Genomic DNA, 23,922 nt, shown 5'->3' with positions numbered 1-23,922 from the left:
AGTTGGGTTTACACACAGTGGCATACAATAACGATCAAAGAATTTTTGGAATCACTGCATTAAAATTCAAGAACATATTATCTTTATGCTATAACTTGCAGGATAAGAACCACGCGAGTTCTACAGGCCCCGTGTATAATAAATAACGAGCTCCCTCCACACCAGCCCTCGTGTCGCCCTGGGAGTCACCAAATCTCATTTAATTCCACAAGCCTAGCGCTGATTCCACTCAGTTTGCGCCATCGTAGGGATTAATGGAAGCAGGATCAGGACCACATTCCGGAGGTGTGGGTCCTCACCACCAAAAGGGAGACGATCCTAAATCGGATCACCATAAACTTAGGATTAGCTGCACCAAGTGAGTTCGCCTGTACCACGTCCACCGCAGTATTTGCTTATAAACATATCATGTTTGAGGACGATGGAACTGATTTAGCATGACTCCAGGACCTAACAAGAGGACTGAAGGTCTGGTACCGAACACAGTTTAGTACTTGTTATTAATTGTGCACGGAATAAGGCGATGAAGGGAAAAGATGGCGTGTTGACCTCTCGATCAACTGCGATTTGGCTGGCGATCGATGGCCGCTCTGCATCGTCGTAGAATTTTATAAATCTATCTTAGTGTTACCGGTACTCACAAAGTCTCTAGCGTATTATAATTGCAGTGCAGAATGTTACTGAATGTTTTAAAAGCGCATTTTGAGCTACATTTTTACGGTATGAACGATGGCTATTAATTTCTCAGTATTGACCATTGTCAAATTGGATGTTTATAGAGACAAGACACGTTCTGTCAATGCTTGTCATTTTATTGCACCACTCCGTTATGTGCTAGGCGATATTTCATCGTATTATTACTTTGAATCATATTTTAAACAGCTTATTTTTCACGTCAATTAACGAAAATTTTATTTAATATCATTTTATGAGGAGGTGGTTATTTGCATAACCCATTAAAAGCGTTCGTACAGAAAACAAAAATGAAGTGAATAAAGGAATCTCGGTGTTCGTTGTTTTAATTTATATCCTGTTTCTTGGACCAAATAAAGCTCGTACTTATTTGATATGTAGTTAAAGAAACACAATTTCGCACTTATTCACCGATGAAAGTCGGAGGGATCTGTCATAAAAAAGTAAATATGGCCGAGATTGCGTCGAGTTAATGAATGCATTATCATTCACTTGATTATTGATGCATTATGACGACCAATTAGAGCTTCCATTCTGCTGCGAGGGGCGAGGCGAGATGGACGCGAGGGCTGAGGAACAGCGTGGTTGTGGGATTTCAAGAGGAAAATCTTGAACCTAGAATAATAAGTTGGATAATGTGAATGAATATTCCTGTAACTTGCCGTGCAATAAACATGCGAGCGAGGAGAGGAAATGAAAAAATTAAAACCTTAATCGTATAATAAACTCTCGTGAAGGCAGCAAGCGAGTGGACGATAGGAATTCAACGCGCTATATAGTACGATAAGCAAGAAATAATTTGACTTCTATTGCACAATATGTGATAAAAAATTGTATTAATAATACGTTAAACGATTAGAATTAAATCGACAGGAAATATCATTTAATGATAATAATAAACGATTGAAAATTGTGCACGACTGAAAATTGTCTGTTACTCAGAGAGTTACGTCAATAATCGAGGGCAACGATCATGTGAGTTAAGTGAGAACCACGGCAGCGATCATGAGTGAGGGCAACGATCATGAGTGAGGGCAACGATCATGAGTGAGGGCAGCGAGCATGAGTGAGCACAGCGAGCATGAGTGAGGGCAGCGATCATGAATGAGGGCAGCGATCATGAGTGAGGGCAACGATCATGAGTGAGGGCAACGATCATGAGTGAGGGCAGCGAGCATGAGTGAGGGCAACGGTCATGATATCATGAGTGAGGGCAACGATCATGAGTGAGGGCAACGATCATGAGTGAGGGCAACGATCTTGAGTGACGGCAACGAACATGAATGAGCACAGCGAGCATGAGTGAAGGCAACGATCATGAGCGAGGGTAGCGGTCTCGAGTGAGGGGAGTTAAGTGAGTCAGGGCGAGGGCAACAAGCGAGGGCGTGCAAATGATTGCCGGTGCAGCGCAGGTCAGCGCTCGGATCACGAGGGCAACGGCGCCCGGAGTGCACGGCAAAAAGACGGGATCAGGAAGAGGACGAGCGGCGCGGTGAAGATAAACTGCGCGTGGCAGGAAGCTGTTCCCGCGCAGCCGTCGCCGCGATCGATGAGTCGACTATGATAGCAGAAGTGCAGAATTGCCGCGCTTTGATTTAGCGCGCGTAGATGTTCAGTGTAGAGTATAGTTTATATGCATTCGTAAATTAAGCATAAAATTAACTGAAGAATTGAAGCGGTATTTTAGTGCGCGTAGTTGTTCATGGAGAGTATCGTTTATATGCTTTCATAAACTGCGTGTAAAATGAACTGGGAAATTGAAGTGGTGTCAGCTCGATTAAATCTTGTATCTTTATAACTAGTGTAAATAGATGCTGGTAAGACTAATATATTAATAATTATTTAAAATTATAGTAGATTTTATTGCATATTAATTTCTGGAATGCTTATGGAATGTAGAATGTATTAAACAGAATGGATATAAGCTTCAAAACGTATCATTATAAATAAATGATTAAAATTAGAATCATCCTGAATACGATAACATTTACCAATTCACCACTCAATATTCCATGAGATGTGCTGGATGCCTGCGCAGATTTCAGCCCCAGGCTCGCGCATGCCACGGAAGCTGGTCATTTAGTGTGGGGTTACCGTGTCGTCACGGGCCACGGAGCAGACCGTGGGGCGACCCGGCACCTGGACCCAGCAGACCGCAGGTCACCTGGGACACACAGCACCTGGACCCAGCAGTCCGCATGTCACCTGAACGATCCAGCAGACCACACGCCACCTGGGAGACCCAGCAGTCCTCTGAGCCACCCACCACCTAGACCAGCGGACCGCATGTCACCTGGGAGACCCAGCTCCTGGACCCAGCAGACTGTAGATCACCTGAGCGACCCAACAGACCACGCGTCAAATGGGAGATCCAGTACCTGGACCCAGCGGTCCCTTGGGCCAACAAGCACCTAGACCAAACAGACCGTAGGTCATCTGGGTTCACCCATCTCACCCACTCACCTTCTGTGAACTGAGTACAGTGAAGGACATCGTTTTGAAAACAATTTTGTATTTGAAACAATCTCAATTATTATGACGACTATTACTTCTGCATCTAAGTATGTCCCAAAATTTCAAATCAATTAATCGTTCGAATGATCACTTTCTCTAACTCATTGTAAAAGAGCTTTAAAAAGATCTGCGCTGAGAATAACATATGAAACTTGAATTATGAAACATTCTAAAGTCATCTTAAGCAGAAATTTTTTTGCAACCGAAGTATGTTAGACCCAAAGTCAATGCATAACATTTGTTCATCAGAAGCAATGTTGCAATGCAACTTCTAAGTTAATTTCCTTTAAATCTGACTTAGTTCACATTTCATGTATTCGATAATTTATTCTACGTCGACTCAAGTAAAAAGTGAACATCCAATAATATTTACCTTCGCACTTGATATATTAATTATTCGTCTATCTTATTCTCCCTCATTGCAAATTTCTAATGTCTACTGTAAGTTGTTCCCTCCATCCTACCTCTTTCTTACTTCTCACCTATGTTTCCCTGAGTAACCTTGCCACCTCACAGTTCACCTATTACCTTATCTGCTCACCTTTACCCCTCGCCACTCACCAATTACCCTCGCTCTCTGACCGTCAATTGGCCCTCAGCTCAATATATTGGCCGTCTCCCCTCAATCACGGCGCGTGCCTGTGGTCGCCAATTAACGCAGCGACGCAGTCTGGCCGCATATCAGCGACGGCTGGCCGCATATCAGAGCAGTTTTACTGCACATCAGCGCAGGCTGGCCGCATATCAGCGCAGTCTTGCCACTTCTCAGCGCAGGGTGGCCGCTTATCAGCGCAGTTTTGCAGCATATCAGCGCAGGCTAGCCGCATATCAGCGCAGTTTTGCCGCCTATCAGCGCAGGCTGGCCGCATATCAGCGCAGTCTTGCCGCTTCTCAGCGCCGGCTGGCCGCTTATCAGCGCAGTTATGCCGCATATCAGCGCAGGCAGTCCGCATATCAGCGCAGTCTTATATACTGCCTCTCTGTGCAGGCTGGCCGCATATCAGGGCAGTCTTGCTGCCTCTCAGCGCAGGCTGGCTGCAGTTCAGCGCAGTCTTGCCACATATCAGTGCAGGCATGCTGCCTCTCAGCGCAGGCTGGCCGAAGATCACCACAGGTTGCGCATGGGATGCGATGCCGGCGACATTGTTGCATCAGCGCTTATTTAAGCTTTGAAAAAGTAACAGGTTATACTGTCCAAGTGGAGACATACTTTCTGTATATAGCAATGATATCTCCTTTTACCGGGTCAGACCGGATATTGATGACCCACACAGAGGAATAAAAAAATATAACTCAATACTGACTGCGGTGAGTGACAGAGAGCGCATTTTCTCGTCGACGAAAATGTGAAGTCACGGACGGGCAGATTTACGGACAGACGGACATGGCGAGCACAATAGTGCATTTTTTCCATATATGAGAAAATGCGCTAAAAAGAGTGCATCGTTATTTGAACAAAGTCTTACTTATTTTTCTAAGAGAATATCACGTTTGCTGCCTTGCCGCCGATGCATGTCGCTGCTGATGCATCAAGCGACCAACAAAGCTTAACTGATCTCGAGGATACCCGGTGGCATTCGGTTGCAACAAAATAACCTATTCTCCAACACAATAAAAATTATTTAGAAATGAGTAAATTAATTAAATCTCTCTTTTCTTGCTAAAATTTGAAAATGAGGCGGCAAGATTAGAGGGAATAAATGTATTACAAGCTATCTCAACGATCAGTAACTCAGCCCTTATGGTGATGGTAATACATTTTGCAGTTTACAGTAATACAGCCTGAAATTCATAATAATACAGCCTACAGTTGATAGTTTTACAGCCTGCAGTTACAACACGTATATCATCAGAATGGTCTGCACGTATATCATCAGAATGGTCTGCACGTATATCATCAGAATGGTCTGCATTTAATTTTTCTGGGTGTATGATGTGCCATAACAACGTGGATGGCGACCTATGCAACACTCTTACGTGCGGAGACACGCGTAGGTAATCTCATTTAGGCAGGCTCGCGTAAATAAGTGTAATGGTGCTCTATAAATAATGGCCAACCTCTATCTGCCTAATGGCATCTTCACTCCTTCCTTTCCTGCGTGCTGGCCTTGGTCCCTGGAACAGCTCCATAAATAGCCCATAAAATATTCAACTGTAATTTGCCCACAATCTCATATCCCGGCACTGCTCACAACACTTGAGCCATATCTGGCCCACTGGCTTCATATGTGTCGTAATCTGATCAGAAAATTTCATTAACACTTTCTGTCCATTACAATTCATATCAAGCACGTCTGTTAATCAGGTCTCGATAAAAAATTCCTGTCAAGTATAGCAACCTTAACGTATTTTGTCTTTCGTTTCTTGATCAAATTTGACCTTCTTATGATGACTCTGCATAAAATGTTCGCGTGTTCGTATCAAGGATGCAATGAACCCAAACATAGATCACTTTACGAGCAATTTTGTTATGCGTTGGACTCCGATGGATTAACATAGAAACTTCAAAGTGCCGAATAAATTCGACGGGGGTCTGAAAAATTCCATTGCAAACAAATTACAGAAGTGTGTTAACAAAAATCAGCAAAATTTCCGAAAACATGCAAAGCCAAGGAATTTGTGAAGGAACAATGATTATCAAGATGGCCAATGCCGGCAATGGAACTGAAACGCATCAATCTCAAAACTTAAAGTAAATTACGTTCAACAATGAACGTTATAATGACGGCACTGATAATAAAATTTCGGAATTAGGCTCGGCGCTAGAGACGACATCCTGGAAACAACAGATTCAAGCTTCGGTTGATACAGGATTGAAGAAACTGGCAGCTCTGTACGACCGCAAGCTCCGGCACAGAATTGCAGCTCTGATGATAAATGTTGACAACAGCAACGGTTTGTAGGTGCAGCTACGTCTGCATGCAGCTTAGAGTGCAGCCTTGTTAAGCGATGCTTTACGTCTGCAAGATGCGCTGGAAGAAGTGGAAAAAGCTGCTGATGCTATGCAGTTTTCAATGCAACAGATGTATCCTGAGAGCGGTTCCGTTGAGCCAGCGAAAAGCATGGAACAAGTCCATCAGGTTATGTGCTCGAGTGCGATTGCGCCACGGAAATCCTTGTATCAAATCATCGAAGCACTGCAAGTTCACTGTGACCAGGCTTTGCCGGCCGTACAAAGCGCTGTAACGAAGTGTCTGCAGCGATAAGAAACTTACCTCTTGGATAACTGGGATCTTGATAACCTGGATCAGGCAATAGAATTTTCCAGCGGAACCCAAGGCGAAGAATTGAAAGATAATATCAGAGAGGCTGAGGAACACAGTGGATATCTCTGGGACAGCCTTAGAGTCAAACTGCAGAGACTGGTATAGCAGCTCAGAGATGATATAGGCCAGGATTTGTGACACTGAACTGATGTGTACTTCGCGCCTGTGTTTGGAACCGCAAGCATCACCTCCCATGCATAGTTGACGTGTCTGGTTATATGAGTGCATATGGAGAAAATTTAACTTTACTAATGCCATATGATTATTTCCACAGCTGGTGGCTCGTAATAACAATCTTATTGTTTATTGAAAATGTTGAACTGTAATTTATTTTATTCATACAAGCAGTAGGGCGAATGAGTTATCACAATGCAGAAGCAGACCAACATTCGGCATGAAACGAAGAAGAATGTTCTAAGATGTATAAATGTATGATGAGCCCCTTCTACGTCGAAAATTTAAATATATTTTTAAACCTATTTGAACGGATCGTTACTTAGTATTAGACATCGCCTTCATATGAGATTTTAAATTGAATAACGATGATAATTATTATGTGAGTAAATTGTCTTATTAAAACCCTTCACTGATTATAATAATATATTAAATATTACGAGGAAGAAATTCTGTTACCAGTTACACCGCGGACCGACGTCTCTTTGGCCTCAGAGTCTGAGGGCCCTCTGCCCAAGCCCCAACGCAGAACAAATCCTCCGAAGCACGCGAGTCTTTGACGTTCATGTCAAAACAGCTCAATTGCTCCAGAAATTTGACGGAAGACTTAAACACTCGGTAGCGACATCTCGGTGCTGCTCGGCTTCTCTGTTTGCACTCGAGTAGAGGCAGAAATGCTTTGAAAATAAGACGTCGTGCTGAGACACTCATGGTCGCTTGTCCAAGATGCTTGCCAGGGCAGGTGAAACAGTGTCTAATTATCCACACAAAACCAGGCAATCAATCCGAACAATAGAGCGATTCAAACGACGGGGCGCCATGAGCATTAGCTTAAGCTCAAATAATCCTAGCTTGACGCCAGTCCCACCGAGCAAGGAATGCGCCAAGTTCCTGAAGAAAGATATTAGACAAGTTCACGGGTTCGCAGTTGAGATAGCTGAAGCTTCGAGAAAATTTTAACTGTGTCATTATGCTGAAATGAGATAATTAATTTATGCTTTGAAATATGCATTCATTTTGTCATATTGATGTCAATATTCAATGGATGTTCTGGAATTTTTTTAATTCAAAGTTTGCTTACATGAAAGAATGGAATGTATGTATGTCTGCGTGAATAAAAGTAATGTAATTAAAAATAGACATTCTAAGTTACAAGCACGCGCCAAATTGCCTGGGCAACGATAATATGATAAAATTACTCATTTTTTGTTTTTTGGGGAGAAAAAAACATCTCTGACGAGGGAAACGATTGAAGAAAATAATTTTAAACTGAGGGCATTATTTTGAGGTCTTCGCAAGACTAATTCCTTCAAGCTGCGCATTCACAGCAATTAAACAAGGAATATTGAATAACTTGAATCACTACCGCTTAAAAATTTTACACTGAAAAAGCGATATTAATATGCTGGTTTATTCATACGTGCATTATATATCATTGAATGTATAGAGAAATAATAAAGTTGTCCATTTCTTGATATGGCAAAAGTCTGAGGACAAAATGAATGATGAAATAACTTAAATAACGTTGGATGGAGATGTCTAATCCCGACAGGGATGCTTCTTAGTGTTTGTCTTTCTTAAAAGTTTCAGTAACTTAGATGTCAAAAGAACACCTAAACGGCGAAAATTTTTAAATCTAAAACTTGTATCTTGTAATTGGAACGGCTATGTCATAGTGGATAGAAAAAGTTAGTTATAAAAAAAAATTAAAGTAAATTTGGACGTAAAAGTCGTTTTATCAGACGTAGCGGAATTTTTAATTCTTCTTCACTGTAATAGTTATGAAAAAAATGAATGACTCAAAACAAATAATTATAAGAATATTGCGAATTGAACATCAAAGCAGAGGAACAAACTACACTAAAAATTTCAATCAATCACTAGGTTTAATTTGAGTGATAAGTTGTTGCGACAAGCAAAACTCCATGTGGTGTGGAAAAAATGTATGGATGAGATCCTGACATAACACTCCTTTCCTGACCTTTTCATGCATGACAGGCTAGTGCACAAGTCACAAAGTAATGTGCTTATGTCTTATATATTATGAAATTTAAATATTGATGCAGTTCCATATAAATTCTTTCAGGAAGATAAAACGTCGCTAATTTCTATATCCCGATACTTCGACTGCAATAAGTGTGTTTACAGCAGAGAATGTCAGAAAATATTTGTTTACTGAAACGATGAATTTGAAAACATCTGCTATCAACTTTTTTGCTAATTAAATTTTTAATTATTATACAAAACTTCCTCTTTATAACCTTATTAGTATAGCCTTGTTAATAATACATGAATATGCACGGAAATCTCCCGTTTCTTATTTCGCGCCAAGTATTTCCGAAAACAAAATAAAGGAAAACACCTGCTCTTGGTTTCTCAAAACTCTTCGAGCACGAAAAGGGTGGGGAGTATTTCATATGAAATGAAGGGTAATAGGTTTTTGAGTCTCGCCTATATATAGTCAGTTGTCACTATGCATTTGACAAGTGAGTAGCGTGCGTTTGCTGTCAAGGCATACTAATGGTCTTTCCATTAACGCTGCTCAACCAGGATTCCATACTCAGTTCCTATTCGTCCTTCAGGTCGTGTTCCTGATAGGAAGTCGATTATTACATGGGTAAACACAATTAGGGAAAATTATCATAAATCAATTGTTTACATTGAGTGTCGACGACTCTACCTCATTTGAAGAACAACATACGCCAAGCCATCGCTAACATACCTGTCAATATGCTTCAGCGAGTTGAACGGAACTGCAAAAATCTATTAACTGAATGCATTGACGATGTGGGCCGTCATTTGTCCGATGTCATCTTTGAAACTAAGTGACACTAAAATTCAGGTAATTTATTTTTCAATAAAATTTAAATTGTAATGATGCCATTACTAGTTCTTATATATTGAGTTTTTGAATATGGAAGTTTTGTGAATCATCCTGTATGTATATACATATGATAATATTACTTCTCATTAACTTTCAGTACTTGATTGAATATTTTATGTATTTCTCTCCCCAAACTCACGCGTGTGAAATAATAGCTGACCAGTTTAAGCTTCTGAAATTTTCTCCCGTCATTTTGCTCTTAGTCCGAAGCAAAAAAAAAAAAAATCCGCTGGAATGTGGCTTAAGTTTGCCATTATTTCAGGTTTGCCACAAGAACACATTTATTAGTCTTCGTCATCTTCCCATGTAGAGGCGCATTTTAATGGCTTTAATTCTGAAGGATTTATTTTAAATAATTTGAATTAGAGTGCGAAGATACATGAAAAGGTGATTTTCTTAAATATATTGGAACCACGCACTGAGCACACAAGGAATATAACTTTCATGTATTCGCGTAGAAGAAACACTCGAATGTGTAAAATATATAAAAAAATTATTGAGTCCCATTGATACAAGGTAAGCTCAGCTAATTGAAGCTGAAAAAACGGGGCATCCTTTGGATCACACCTGCTCTTGGTTTCTTCTTCCGTTTTTTGTTTTCAGTTGTGTCAGAGTTTCACCCCAACACACCTGGTAATGCGTAGCCAACGACCTCCGATCCTCGGAACTATCGGGACGTCACGATCCTGGCTAGCTTCACGGTCCGGACACGCATTGTGGTCACCCGCGAGCAGAATTTACGTCATCTCGGCTGGGTGTGGTCTGGAAAAATTTCTAAGCGTGCACAGGAATCTTGTGTACACCATTTAGTGATTTTAAAATAGAATAATTTATTATCTACTACTATTTATATCCTATTTGTCTGAATAACAAATTTTATATTAACTTCTTAGCATAAAAAGTGCAATCGATCATAATTTCGGAAAGACAACCATGCCAATTTTAATTCTATCACTTTCAGATGCAAATCGGTTGTCATGCATATTACGTTAGTGAATAATCATCCTATGACCACAACCTGATTATGAGGACTAAATTTTATTTTGATAGTTATCCTGTTTATTAATCCCGAGGATTCATAAGAATTTCTGTCGTGGAAGAAATGCATCTAACTTGCTAGAAAATAAATCCGTTAATGCATGTATGAAAAAATACCCGTCAGTGTGGATTCAAAAATTGTGTACTCGTTTACCATTTCCTTTTCTAAACGAAAAAATTAAACTGTGATAAAGCCACCAAAGCCCAAAAATTGAGGCATCACTGTTATCCACATTCATTTTCTAATAATTCCAGATGAGGCCTGAAGCTCAACATGAAAAACTCTTCGATTCGCGCCAGTGGTCTGACTACACAGCAACAGTAGCAATGATACCTCCAAGCAACAAGTGTAACTGCTTCTTGTTCGACTGTTCGAAAATTTCAACGGCTCGTGCCGAGAATTATAGCCCAGTACGCGATTTAATGCTATTCTATCCTATTAGCAAAAGCCCATTAGTTGTAAGCTCGATTCGAAGTCAAGGTAAGTCCTGAGGAGTCGTGTCGGGCAGCCCAAAATATCGACTTATGGACTCCATCCATACCTATCCTAATCTCCTGTAGGGGAGGATGAATCTCATGAGTCCAGCGTAAGAGAATGTTGATGTTTGGTGTCGTCATCTCGAGATGCTTTGTATGTTCCTTTGAATCCACTTGTGACCACAGTCTGCAAAGCCGATGAAGTTCCAACACCGAATACATGACCTAGGATTTTCTCTAGCTTTTCTTCAACCATGAAGGTAGGTGGATAATGATAACGATGTTATGGAACTTGATTGTTATCCATTGTATATCCACTCGTGTTTTTTATCACCGCTGCTTCTATTTTATTTTTAGAGCTAGAATTAGACCGTTAAATGTGAAAGAAAATCTACACAGATGTTCGCTGTTAAAATATTGGAACTTGAATACCCTTATTTAAAATTCGTGATAGAAAATTTGCTATTTATGAAAAAAATAAATGATGTTCGGGATATAATTTAATACTTTCAATCTTATTATGGTAGGGATGTTGCAACACATGCCCAATTTCGTCAAATGGTGAGCATAAGTTAAGAAACTCAAAATCCGAACTGTAGGACGAAAACATATCGCAATATACGAAGTAGTTTCTAATTTGAATTCTGTCTTGATAATTATTTCGTATAATTATAAATATTTGGTCCCGGTTAATTAATAAGATTATTTTTTACCCGTGCCATGACGTATCACGATGCAGCGCACTGATCACTGAAGCAAAATTGCATTCTGAAGCTGGCCTTTGTCTTCCCTCTCAAAAAAGATCATTTCTAATAACAACGTAACATTCAATGTTGGTGCCATGCGTCTTTATCAGTGTCAGAGGGGGCGTCGAGCCCGACCCTAACAAAATTTAGAGTCGCCCCAGCTTCTGGTACTCCAAATCAGAAGCTGACGCGTCTGTAAAATTTCACTGGGGACTCTCTGCTCCTCCCCTCCTGTACAATCCTGCAGGGCCACTCTCCTTGATAACTTTCTTGGCATGGCTGCTGCCTGGCGCATCCTTTACGGCATTTGTACCGCTCGCCGGTCTATAGTTGCGGGCTCTCTTCCATTAAGGTTCAATCTCCAGATTATAGCCTTGTAATTAAGAGCTTATACACAACTTGTTACGCTTAAAGAATAGGTACATGGTTCAATATGTATTGTGCAATATATACAATTGTTGCGGATGTTCATGCAACAATTTCTTGAAATTGCGTTCATGCCAATTTTGTATTCGATTCGCTGGCCAAATCGTCATCTGTGCGCGTTCATCCGTGAGGTGTGTACAATTCCGAGCTTTGGACGTATTCTCAATTTTATTATTGATATCTTTGTAACTAATAGCCGATTGATTTTCATCGGGTTGTTTCTCGTTAAAGCGAATTAGAATTCTTATACTGTATATCTTATATATCGTCCTTATATATCTTATATATCGTCTTTATATATAATTCTTATATATCGTCCTGAAATTCAGAAATTTTAGTCTGAAGACAATCTAGCGCATGTACTTCATAAATTTTAAAAATAATGATATTCTATCCAGATGCTCGAAGCACCTGAAGATCAACCGATCTGTTTACAGTAGCTTTATAAAGATGTTAAGACATAACAAGTATGAAAGCTATGAATATTAAGTGACTTTGTCGTTTGAAAAAAGGATCGCTCAGACTTCACTCAAGTGCCGGCACACAATAGCTTCCTACAACGATGTCCTCTCCAGGGACGCATGGCAAGCGCAGTATAGAGAGAAGACCGGACAGTCAAACAAATCTTCTTGTCCTGTCTCTTGTTTGTCTCTTAACTGGCTTGCTATGAGTTAAGTGTGAACGTTGGAAAGAGTGATGCCTTTCATTCCAGATTTTGAACGATTTACAATTTTGAACGCTCTTGCGACTTACACAGGTTACGCTTGCATTCCCATGAGTTCAAGTCAAAGTTTTTCTCACGTCCGAAAGCTAAAATATCATAATGTTATTAGAAATGCTCCTCACATCAGTTGACAATAGTAATACATTTGAGTGATGTTTGATTTTTTTTTGAAATTCATTCGAAATAACTTTAAATTATTCCAATGAATTTTCTCTTCTTAAAAAATAACTGATATTTTATATTTTTCCTGGCTACTTTCGCCGCTTTCTGTTAAAGTTCAACAGTTTCATTAAGGTTTCTGCTATATGTCCGCATCATACTATTGGCCGAGATTCTGTAGAAGCAACTTACTTTGACACACTTTTTACCTAATTAATTCCTCAATTTAGAGTGAATAACGTTACTCAAGTGATCTTTGAGTCGATGATCAAAATAATCTAGGGATGATTAAAGTGTTAATTTTCCAGTTTGGTAAATTACAACTTATGTGTTTTTCGACGAGTAGTAATTTTTAATTGACACACTCCTCTCGATTCCACGACCTAAAACTAGGAAAGAAAATTTTAAGTAAGCTTCCCACTGTACCTTCAAGAGAGAAGTAGACAAGGCATAAGTTTTTGGACTTGCTTTTGACATTAGCTCCGGTCATTACTACACAACGGAAGACAAACACCGTCCGGCGGCCTCCTGCTGACTCTGATGGCAAATAGGCATGCAGCTCTCAATCATCTAAAGTTCTAAACAATGTGAACCATTGGAAAAAACCTCTTCGGAAGGTAACGAAAAAATACATGTAACCAGTACTTAAACGATGTTTTTTCGCTGGAACGTTATTAATGATCTTTCTGTGAGAACGGTCTAAGAACACGAGCATGAAATGTCAAGGGACTAAATGCGAATCTTTCGGAATCAAATTTTAGTAATAACTTCCTATCCTGCTTGTATTTTGTCCAGGTTGTGTATTTGTGTATTTTTTCAATGATAATTTGTATTTCTCACTTAATACCAGGAATAATGTATTGCATAATGATTGAAATTCGATAACTGTTATTGTGGAAGCGAACAGCGAAAAAATTGCAAACTTATGTCAAATTTTTCGACATTATATAATTTGAACATAACCTGGACGCCTCTCTTGATCATTCTTGAAATCATGCATAATAAATTTGATGTGTGCACCCATTAATTGATCTTTATCGCAATTTATTTTTATGACAATCGTATCGTCAAATATAGACATCATAATTATTCGACAAAACAATCGGAAATTGTCAATCGATTTCACGCGGACTGCAACGCAGGTTTGATTAGAGATCTTATGGGACGTTAGGCAGCAGAAAAGACACTAAGTATAGGAATTAATTGTATTCTTTGAACGATAATTAATTTAATTATATTCGTTTGCAGCGCAATGGTGAATTCAAAACCTTAACTTTAATTAACAGTGAGCAAAACCTCATTAAATGGAAGTGTTAGGCAAGGACAAAGAAGAATAAAATAATCTATGACCTCATAATTAATTATTATATGCATTTAAATTAAACCACCACCCTCCATAATCAACTGAATAATTTTAAATTTTACTCATACCATATCGTTTCATAGTTACAGTAGAACCACAAAAGGAGTAATTCAGTTTGAAATTACTTAAAAATATTGCATGTGGTCGTTCCGTTTGCATACCTTAAAGCATTACTTTATTATAGAAATTCTTGAAACAATTTATTCAATTTATACCAGTCGCAATTGTTGCATCACCAGTCACATGTTGTTACATATATTGTTACAATATATTGTTACCATATATTGTTAAAATAGTTAAATGTTTCATTCGAATCATCATTCACAATTTGATAACAAGGATTGCCGTCTGGCAAGGCAAGATATCTTACCTTACTTCTCATGCTTATGTTCGGCAGCTCACGGAAATTAATGCGTTTGATTTTATTTCAAACATTGTATGCAGATCATCTTTATCCCGCACGTCAGTTATTTCATTTCGGGAATAATAATTATTTTGTTGAATGTCAACTTTCGTAATGAGAACCCCAGGGTGTGGGCGAGTTGCTTACAACCTCGTAGATGGAAGAGACATCAATGCATGGACGCTGCTACGTCTTTTAATATTATCCAGTGGATCATGCAAGTTCACTTCGAAACTTCAAACTTACAAAATATTAAAATCACATCACGTCAATTTTGAACGCCTGGGTCATACAATACCATTATCGTATCAGACAGAAACAGAAATGCCAGCATATATGTCATAATAAACTAAATTTTGCTTTGTTTTGTAAGACAATAAAGAAACTTAACATAAGGCAGGCGCATATGCAAATGTATTTCTATCTCGGCTGGATGAGCAGTCGCGACTCCACTCTTGTTGGTATCCCAAGTGAGTCGGAAACAATTTTTTTGATATTTGAAATCCTTTTTAGAGTGAATTTATAGGTCAAAACTTGATTATGTCTGCTTACATTTAATGATTGATAGCTGTAACGATGATGTTACTGAATAACACGATGTGTCCGGTGAATGTTCTATGGAAATATAATCGGCTTGGTAGAATCTAGAATTTTCAAATTCCTAGCAAATGTTGTTCGCCTGTGATGAACTCTTGGCCTTGTTTTCACGGCCTCGGAAATTTCTTGCGCGCAAAATATTTTTTATCAATAACATAACTCAGAAGTCAAGCTTATGCTCTCTCAAGTATTTTAAAATATAGTTGAAAATGTTGTTTCTTTCCCATAATGTTTAATGAAATTTCAGTAACAAAAGTAACTCTTGTGATAGCTTTTAATTTTTTTTAATGTGATATAGAGTCGTCAAATTTCGTAAAAAAAATTGAGTTTTATACGTTAGAGTTGCAACACGTGCTGGAAATGTTATTTTCATCATCACAGTACAACAATTTTTGTAGGCGAGCAATTACTTATCAGTCAAATAAACACCTTTTGCATCGTGTTTAAGGTATTTTAAATACTAACAAATATTTCATATAGTTTCCGCGTCAAGCTCACGATGATGAGAGCTGGTTCTTCATAGCCGTCTTATCGGCGGCCGTCGAATGCACGTCTACCGCAGCCGTCCAGGGAGAGCTGAGTTTTTTACGATTTATTATTTTTTATATTTCTATTACAATTTGCATTTAAAGATAAATTTTGACTAAAATATTGCACGTAATGACTGGTTTCGGAATTCGCTATTTCGTCACGATAATAAATTTGCAGGAGTTGAAATCTTAAATTATTATTTATCTGTAAACTACTCGAGCTGCCATCACAGTTTAATGAATTTGGTGAAATCACTGTACATATTATTAAAAGTTATTGCTGGATTTGAAAAATGTACCTTAATTTGAAGAATCTTCATTCCACTTCGTCCATATCAAATACTAACATATAATTTTTCCACCAATCTTTAGATTGGATTTTAGCAAAGATTTAAATTACTTTCAATCGATCTCTACAGTAGAGAATTGGTGAACAAAAACAAAAAACATGAAATTATCATGAGATATCCTAGAATATATTCAAATATGTATAAGAATTATTATACATATTTTTATCCTGACTTAAAAGCTTTTAATGTTAAAATAAATACGTTATGACTGAATTTTAGGATCAGTTTTTCTGGTTTCATATATTTCAGAATTATCGGAGCCAAACCGAATGGTATCCGTTTTACTTTTCTAAACTATTCAAGATTGCGTTCATTCAATAAGTTTTTTTGGTTGCTTTACTTTTTATAATTGCGTTTTAGTTTCGTTGTCAATTGTTTCATTACGTTAATTTCTGGAACAATTTTTAAATTGGAAGCTGCTCTCCATTACCAATGATGTCTACATAACGCGAAAAAAATTAAATAAATAAAAAACATCTATTTTTATGCGCATTTCTTGTCTGAAATACGTGTTTTTCGCACGATTAATTGGGGATTTATTTTTCAGCAAAAAAAATGAAGATGATTCGACAAGACTCGTCAATCAGGATGATGCGCGTGAGTCATTACGAATGAAAATACATAGAATTAAAAATGAATTGTCGCAATTTAATTTGAGTAAAAAGCGTATTCCTAGATGAATCACATTTCTGATCATTGATTACCATAATTATTTCAGGTCTGTGGTGTAGAATTTTGATGTGGAGAGTGAAATTATTATTCTTTTTTGGGTTTCATAATCCTTTCTGTTACTAGTTTAATAATTGATTAACTTTTTTTCAAATCCGCTGATATTCTGCTGGGGAAATTGCATCGGTTATTATGGAGAAGTTTTTACATGTACATCAGTTATAAACGGAATATGCAGCTGTTTACATGCAAATTTTGTTGATAACATTCGTTAGCAAAGAAATTTCTTTTCCATACTATTTGCAGTCGTTCAAGATCATGAATACATCAAATTAAATTCATCATTCCTCTGACGCACGTGTGTTTGTTCATTTGGAAAACATGATAAAAAACCTTCTGTAAACATGCTAAAGTTCGCCCTTTTATTATTCTACTTACTTCACGTCAAAAACCAGCAACTTCTTTAAAAGCTGGAGAATTAATTTTTGTGCTGCATTACGAGAGTTTATAATTTAGAACTTAGAATATTCAAATATTTCCTGGAATCCGCTATTTTCTAATTCCAGTTATATTTCTCACTTCTATACATTTTTTTGTTTATTATTATTAAGTTTCAATTTTTATTTCATTTTTCTCAAGTTATATCTCTACTGAATGATCTTGTTAATTGGCCTGAATGACAATTAATCACGAGCATCTATGATGGTTGATATGTTTTACAAACTAGTTGCCCATTTTGAAATAACGACTAAAAAAGAAACAATTCTTTAATTTATTACTTTAATTTGAAATATTCTACAACCGTGACAAAATTCCCGGAAAACGATTAGGTGATAATGTAAATTAAGAGCAAACCGCGGAAGAAACTTTTATTTTATCATAACGTTAAATTCAGCAGCACTTTAAACAATATAAATTTTTTATTTCTGAATTTAATTTCTATTGAGTGGATCATATAAAAGAAACCAAATCACCAAATTTTCTCTCTTTAAATCTGTTTATGGGGTTAACCTCCTACTTCATTTCGAAATGATTGAGCATCAACAAATTCTCAAATTAGGACACTTAGAATTTGAGTAGATGATCACAATTTAAACATTTTGCTATCACATAACCTCGTGCAATATTTAATGATACCCCGATACATTCGTTCAAAAATCCACTAAAAAGTCTTCAAGTAGTCAACACTTATAACTCTTTTCCACTAATCAAGTTGGCAAAATTTAAAGGAGCTGTAAGGGAATGTAGCTTTCATCTGAATTTTTCCTCATTAAATGCATCGAAGGATAAACTTTAACATTTGATGTGAAAAGCACTAGAAAAATCAAGACGGTGAGGGATTTTGTATATCAAAGTAGAAAGATCAAAATCATGGCATTAAGTATTAAAAAAATCGTACTACTCATGAGAAGGAAAAAGTATTGAAAGTAACCTATCCAAAAATTCTTATTTCGCTCTACTAATTAATCCATTGATAAATGTAGAAATTGTAACGAAAATTTAGTAGTGAATAGAAAATGATGGTTGCAAATAAAATTTTGATGTCTTTATCGATCGCAGCAAATGGTTTTATGAAAAATTATTGACGCTTACCTGTCGGTGTTCATACACACCCCACACAAGAAGGTCTCGATAATTTATTATTTCAATTACTATAAGCTTTGGAAAGGCTCACTGTAAACTGGCGGTGCAGATGTGAAGGTCGTAGCCGCCCACGCACACGTACATGTGTTGTACACTTGTGTACATTGCACACTTTGCACTGTACACTTGTGTAGCTTGCACATTCTGCACTGTTCACTTGTGAACATTGTACACTCTACACTCTACATTTGTGTACCGTCCCCGGAACTGCATAAAGGTCTCCGAAAATCATAATTAAAGTCAAGTAAACATGATAGACTTAATTTTAGCGCGGAAATTTACATTCCTAGTCATATTATTTACAGTTAGTAATGACATTTTCAAGTACCAATATGGCAACTCTAAGCAGAATATCGTTGAAATAAATCAGAGAATGAAACAAAAACATTAAAAACAAGCAGCTGATAACATAAGTACATTTTCGTAAAGCTATTTCAAGAGTTCCGAATACTGTCCAGAAATTATTTCGCCAATTCACATCAGCACATACCGAAGGATGTTATTAAGGCGTTAAATTTTCCCGGTACAAACTCATTTTCAAATAACTTTACCAAACAAATTTTGGTGATCAAAATACATTTTAATAATTAATCATCATGCTACACCCGTCATGCATAATTTATTTAAAAATCAATCCATAATTCCAACAAAATTCTACTCTCAATAGAATAATCTGAATTGCATGCATTCTACGTGGCAGATAGCGCCTACGTCAGAAGATCTTGACTTCGATCAGGCGGCTTATAGCGGCGAGCAATCGACGCTCCGCGCATATCGAGCGGACGATTACGTTACCTGAGTTGAAAAGCGCCTCGATCACGAACGTATTTAACACGGAGATAGCAATTATATCGTTAATTTCCAACAAATTAAATACTGAGATAACGCATATATTGTTGATCACGAACAAATACAACGTAGATACAAGGCTTACATCATCGATCACGAACGTATTAAATATTCAGATAATGTTTATACCTTTGATCACGAACGTATTTAACACTGAGGTAACAATTATATCGGTGACCTCGAACGAATTAAATACGAAGATAACGCATATATTGTTCATCACAACGCCTGCACCTTCGATCACGAACGTAATAAACGATATCGATTGTAATGACGTTTGTAGGAGTCACCAGCCTTTTACATATTTTCGTAATAACGATATTACATAGTTTCCAGAAGTGGCGCATCATTCGTTCATAACCTAAGAGGTTAGCATGAACGTAACAAGCTTTCCCAAATAGTTTCCGTCATGCGATCGGCATTTGGCATAAATAAAAACTCTACGGTATCTGGACGAAGCTTTTAATTTCGTCTGCAACTCCAGCAACAAAAGTGGAAATAAATCACATATCTAACGTGTAAACTTCTAAAAGTTATGGGATACTTTTAATAAAATATACATTCTGTATATATGGACATATTTTCATCGTTGCAGAAAACTGAGAAAACGGGGGACCAAGTTATGCACTCACAAGGGACTTATCAAACTATATATTGTTCGAAATGGAATTCTGCCTGGAAAACTAGATAAGGGGATTCAAACATAATTTTAAACTACATTACATATGATTGAATGAAAGATATTCCAAATAATATTTTGCAATTTCTTATCTTCTGAGTTGCAGTGAATAAAACACAATCTTTTCTTAGTGACGACTTTTAAATCTCCACCTGAACCAATCAAATAAAATAAATTAATTTATTCATGTAAATCTTAGTACTTCCTGAGACACACTCAATTCTCCACTGCTTGGTCATAGAGTTCTTCTCCTGACTTTAGCTTCAACCGGCCGCTGAACGTTTCTTATAATGCAAAGTTATCATATTTTTTATATGATATCCAAAGACGAAAAATATAATATTAAGGCAACCATTCTTTCTCCTTATAGGAAGCTACTCCTCAAATTTCTCAACATACATCAATTTATGAAGGCTTCTACTCAATAAGGCTACAAATTTAGTGCTTTCATTTGCTCCGGTTCTCATATTGGGACCGCGATATTCCTTCACACCTGATTTTTAGAAGATATATGAATTCCAGTTAGGTGAGGGTCCTAACTAAAGGTCAAATTCAATTTATTCAAACCTTGAAATTTATTCACGAATTATTGGGAATTTTCTGTGGATAATTTTCCAAATAATAATCCAAATATAATTATTCGAATGGAAAATTGAATTATTCATGAGATACTCGTCGTAATTATTTGACCATCATTTCATTTTTAACTAAAACTAAACACTAGAATGGTAAGGGCACAAAAAGAATTTAAGTATAAAGAGAAACGAAAAAATAAGTGCTATAATGTTTGACATGATAATAAACATCATATTAGAAGCTCTGTAGTATTATTCTATTTAGCAATGAACACAATTATAATATATGATGCCTCGTCAATTGAATAACTGCAACAACCTTTCTTCAGCCATATCGGCTCCTCGATGGATGACTAATCCTTGGCTGTGTCAGCATTATTTTCATGTTGATTAATAATTCATATCATTTAATTACGCAAAAAATAATGATTTGATTCCCAATAAACAACCTAATACCATTTTTGACTTTTTTAATTCACAACATTTGCACAAAATTATATACAGATAGCATATATACCTGAACATAAAATAAATACCAATGCTACGTATAGCACGTGCGCGCTATAAAACCAAGCTGTGGGAAAAATTGAACAATACACGCCTCGTAAATGGTAGGTTGAAACAAATATTTGTAGGTGAACCGCATGCAAACCTCATAGATAGTGTGTCCAATGTAATTCCCTGCTCTGTCCGTGAGCTTTTCCTGGGAGCACGAACATGCGGTTTTGAACGCCAGGTTTTCACACCTTGGAATTCTTCGTAAGGAATATATCTCTTCGAATTCCGGTTTATTAGTGAGATAAAACTTTAGTTATTTACTATGTAGCTTATTTAGTTTGTTAGTAGGAGAAGATTACAGAACAAAGAGAAGGGCGATAACCGTGGGAGTTATCTAGCCCTAAAATCAATCAAATTCTAGTGTTTGTGCAATTTCATGCCAGGTTATTCATCAAATTAAAATTTGACCAATTTATAATTGCCTTTTGGTGGCGAAATTGGATAAAGTCCAAGACTTGAGCGTACGGTGAGCTTCGTGTTCAGTTACAAAATTGTTACGATGAAAAATATAAACATGTATTGATTGATGAATGCTGGCTTGCGTAAAGAAACAAAAAAATATGAAAGAATGTAACTGCTTGCCATTCATTATTCCTTTATTGAAAGTCCGAAGGTATTTCTGACGTCGCCAAGCATGTAGAATCATCAGCTATACGGGGCAAAAAAAAATCATTGAAAACATTTGCTATTTTGAATTGGACCAGCGATTGACCGCACTGCTACAGGTGCGTGGTCATTACAATTCAGCTGAGAAGTAAACGGACAAAAAAAAAATACCGAGAAAGAAAAAGAGTACATAACTTTGGGTTAGGTTTGATCACAAATAATGCGGCGTATAGCGTGCCTAAAAGTCTGGTTATACCTTCACGATTGGTTGAATTTTTTTTGAAAACATTTTCTAGTAGGAAAGTTTTGTTATTTCTGAGCGGAAGTGATTATTGGGAATATTTTACGCAACCTCTACGAGATGTCACGCGTCATCTTGATTTTTGGATGAGTTAAGGTAGATGGAAACAACCATCAATCAAATTATTAGGAATTATTCTCTTTAAATTTTAGGAAAAACATATATAACCAACTTAATGATAAGAGCAGACCAGGAACAACTGCTATTTTCCTATAATTAAATAGGTGAATAAAACCCATATACGCTGATTTCTGACACTATAGTTAATACAAGCTTTTGATCAATTTACCGAATGAGTCTTGTCAGAGAATTTTTTTGCTCTTCGTATCACGTTAATTTTCTACGAGCAAACTATATAGAAGTTATTTTTCAACATTCTGGTATTTTTGAAATTAAATTTGTGTAGTCCGCATGCAGGTCCCTCAATCAGCAGCGGTTTATTAGCAGGTGAAATTTAATGCTCAAATTTCCCCCAAAACGTGCTAATGTTCTACTATCTTAGTTAACAAGTCTTATCGAAAGCTATAGTTGATAGTTTTCGACTCGGAAGTCATTTTCGGCGCAAGTTTAGTTCTACTGAACGAAGTTATAATGAAAATTGTTGACTGACTTTCTCCAGATTTGAAACTCCGTGCTTGGCCTTGTTTGAAGTTTTAATTAGAATACAGGATTATATTGCCGGTCTGGTAATTTGTTGGTCTTTCAGTTCGATTCATTTTTCGAATGTGCCTCTTATTTATGCCGCACCAAAGATATAAAGCAAATGACCGTAAGGGAGCATATACTGTCTATTTATTTTTTTACTAAATTTTGAAGTGACCTTTGGAATCGTAAATTAATTCAGAGATAGTGGTAATTTAGCTTCTCCTTTGTCCGATTGACTGTTTATTAAACGTTTATTAAAATCTTGCTTTGACCGTCGAACTTTAAAAAAATTACCATTTTCGCTCATGAAAAATAATTATAGCTTATTGCTAAATTTCTACAGATAACTTTATGCATGAGGTCCGCCTGTAATATTTTTATGAATTTAATATCGATTATTTGGATTCATATCTTACCGAAACAAGCCACGTAAAAATTCTCCAAGAATCCTAGCACTGCGGCCGTATAAAATGTCCAAACACGTAAGGGATCCTAACCGGAATGCCAGCTATTCTAATCGCTTGATTTACTGCGAGAATTTGCATAGCTGGAGGAGGCGCCATGTCTGGAGTCCAGCTCACCTCCAGAATTGGTGAGTCCAGCTAGTGTACCGAATTGGTGGGTCCAGCTAGTGTACCGAATTGGTGAGTCCAGCTAGTGTACCGAATTGGTGAGTCCAGCTAGTGTACCGAATTGGTGAGTCCAGCTAGTGTACCGAATTGGTGAGTCCAGCTTGAATTGGTAAGTCCAGGTTGTGTCCTGAATTGGTAAGTCCAGGTTGTGTCCCGAATTGGTAAGTCCAGGTTGTGTCCTGAATTGGGGAGTCCAGGTTGTGTCCTGAATTGGTAAGTCCAGGTTGTGTCCCGAATTGGGGAGTCCAGGTTGAGTACCGAATTGGGGAGTCCAGAAGGAGGATATCCTGCAGCATCAATGTATTAAGAAATTTTTTTCTAAGAAATTTATTTCTAGCCTTGAACTGGGTATCTATAAAAGATCATTTTTCTTCTAAATAAATAATGATGCTTTGGAGAGAGATCATTATGACGAAAAAG

This window comes from Hyalella azteca, unplaced genomic scaffold (assembly GCF_000764305.2).
Source record: "Hyalella azteca isolate HAZT.00-mixed unplaced genomic scaffold, Hazt_2.0.2 contig7125, whole genome shotgun sequence".
Classification (NCBI taxonomy): domain Eukaryota; kingdom Metazoa; phylum Arthropoda; class Malacostraca; order Amphipoda; family Hyalellidae; genus Hyalella; species Hyalella azteca.
Note: the sequence above shows the minus strand (reverse complement) of the source record.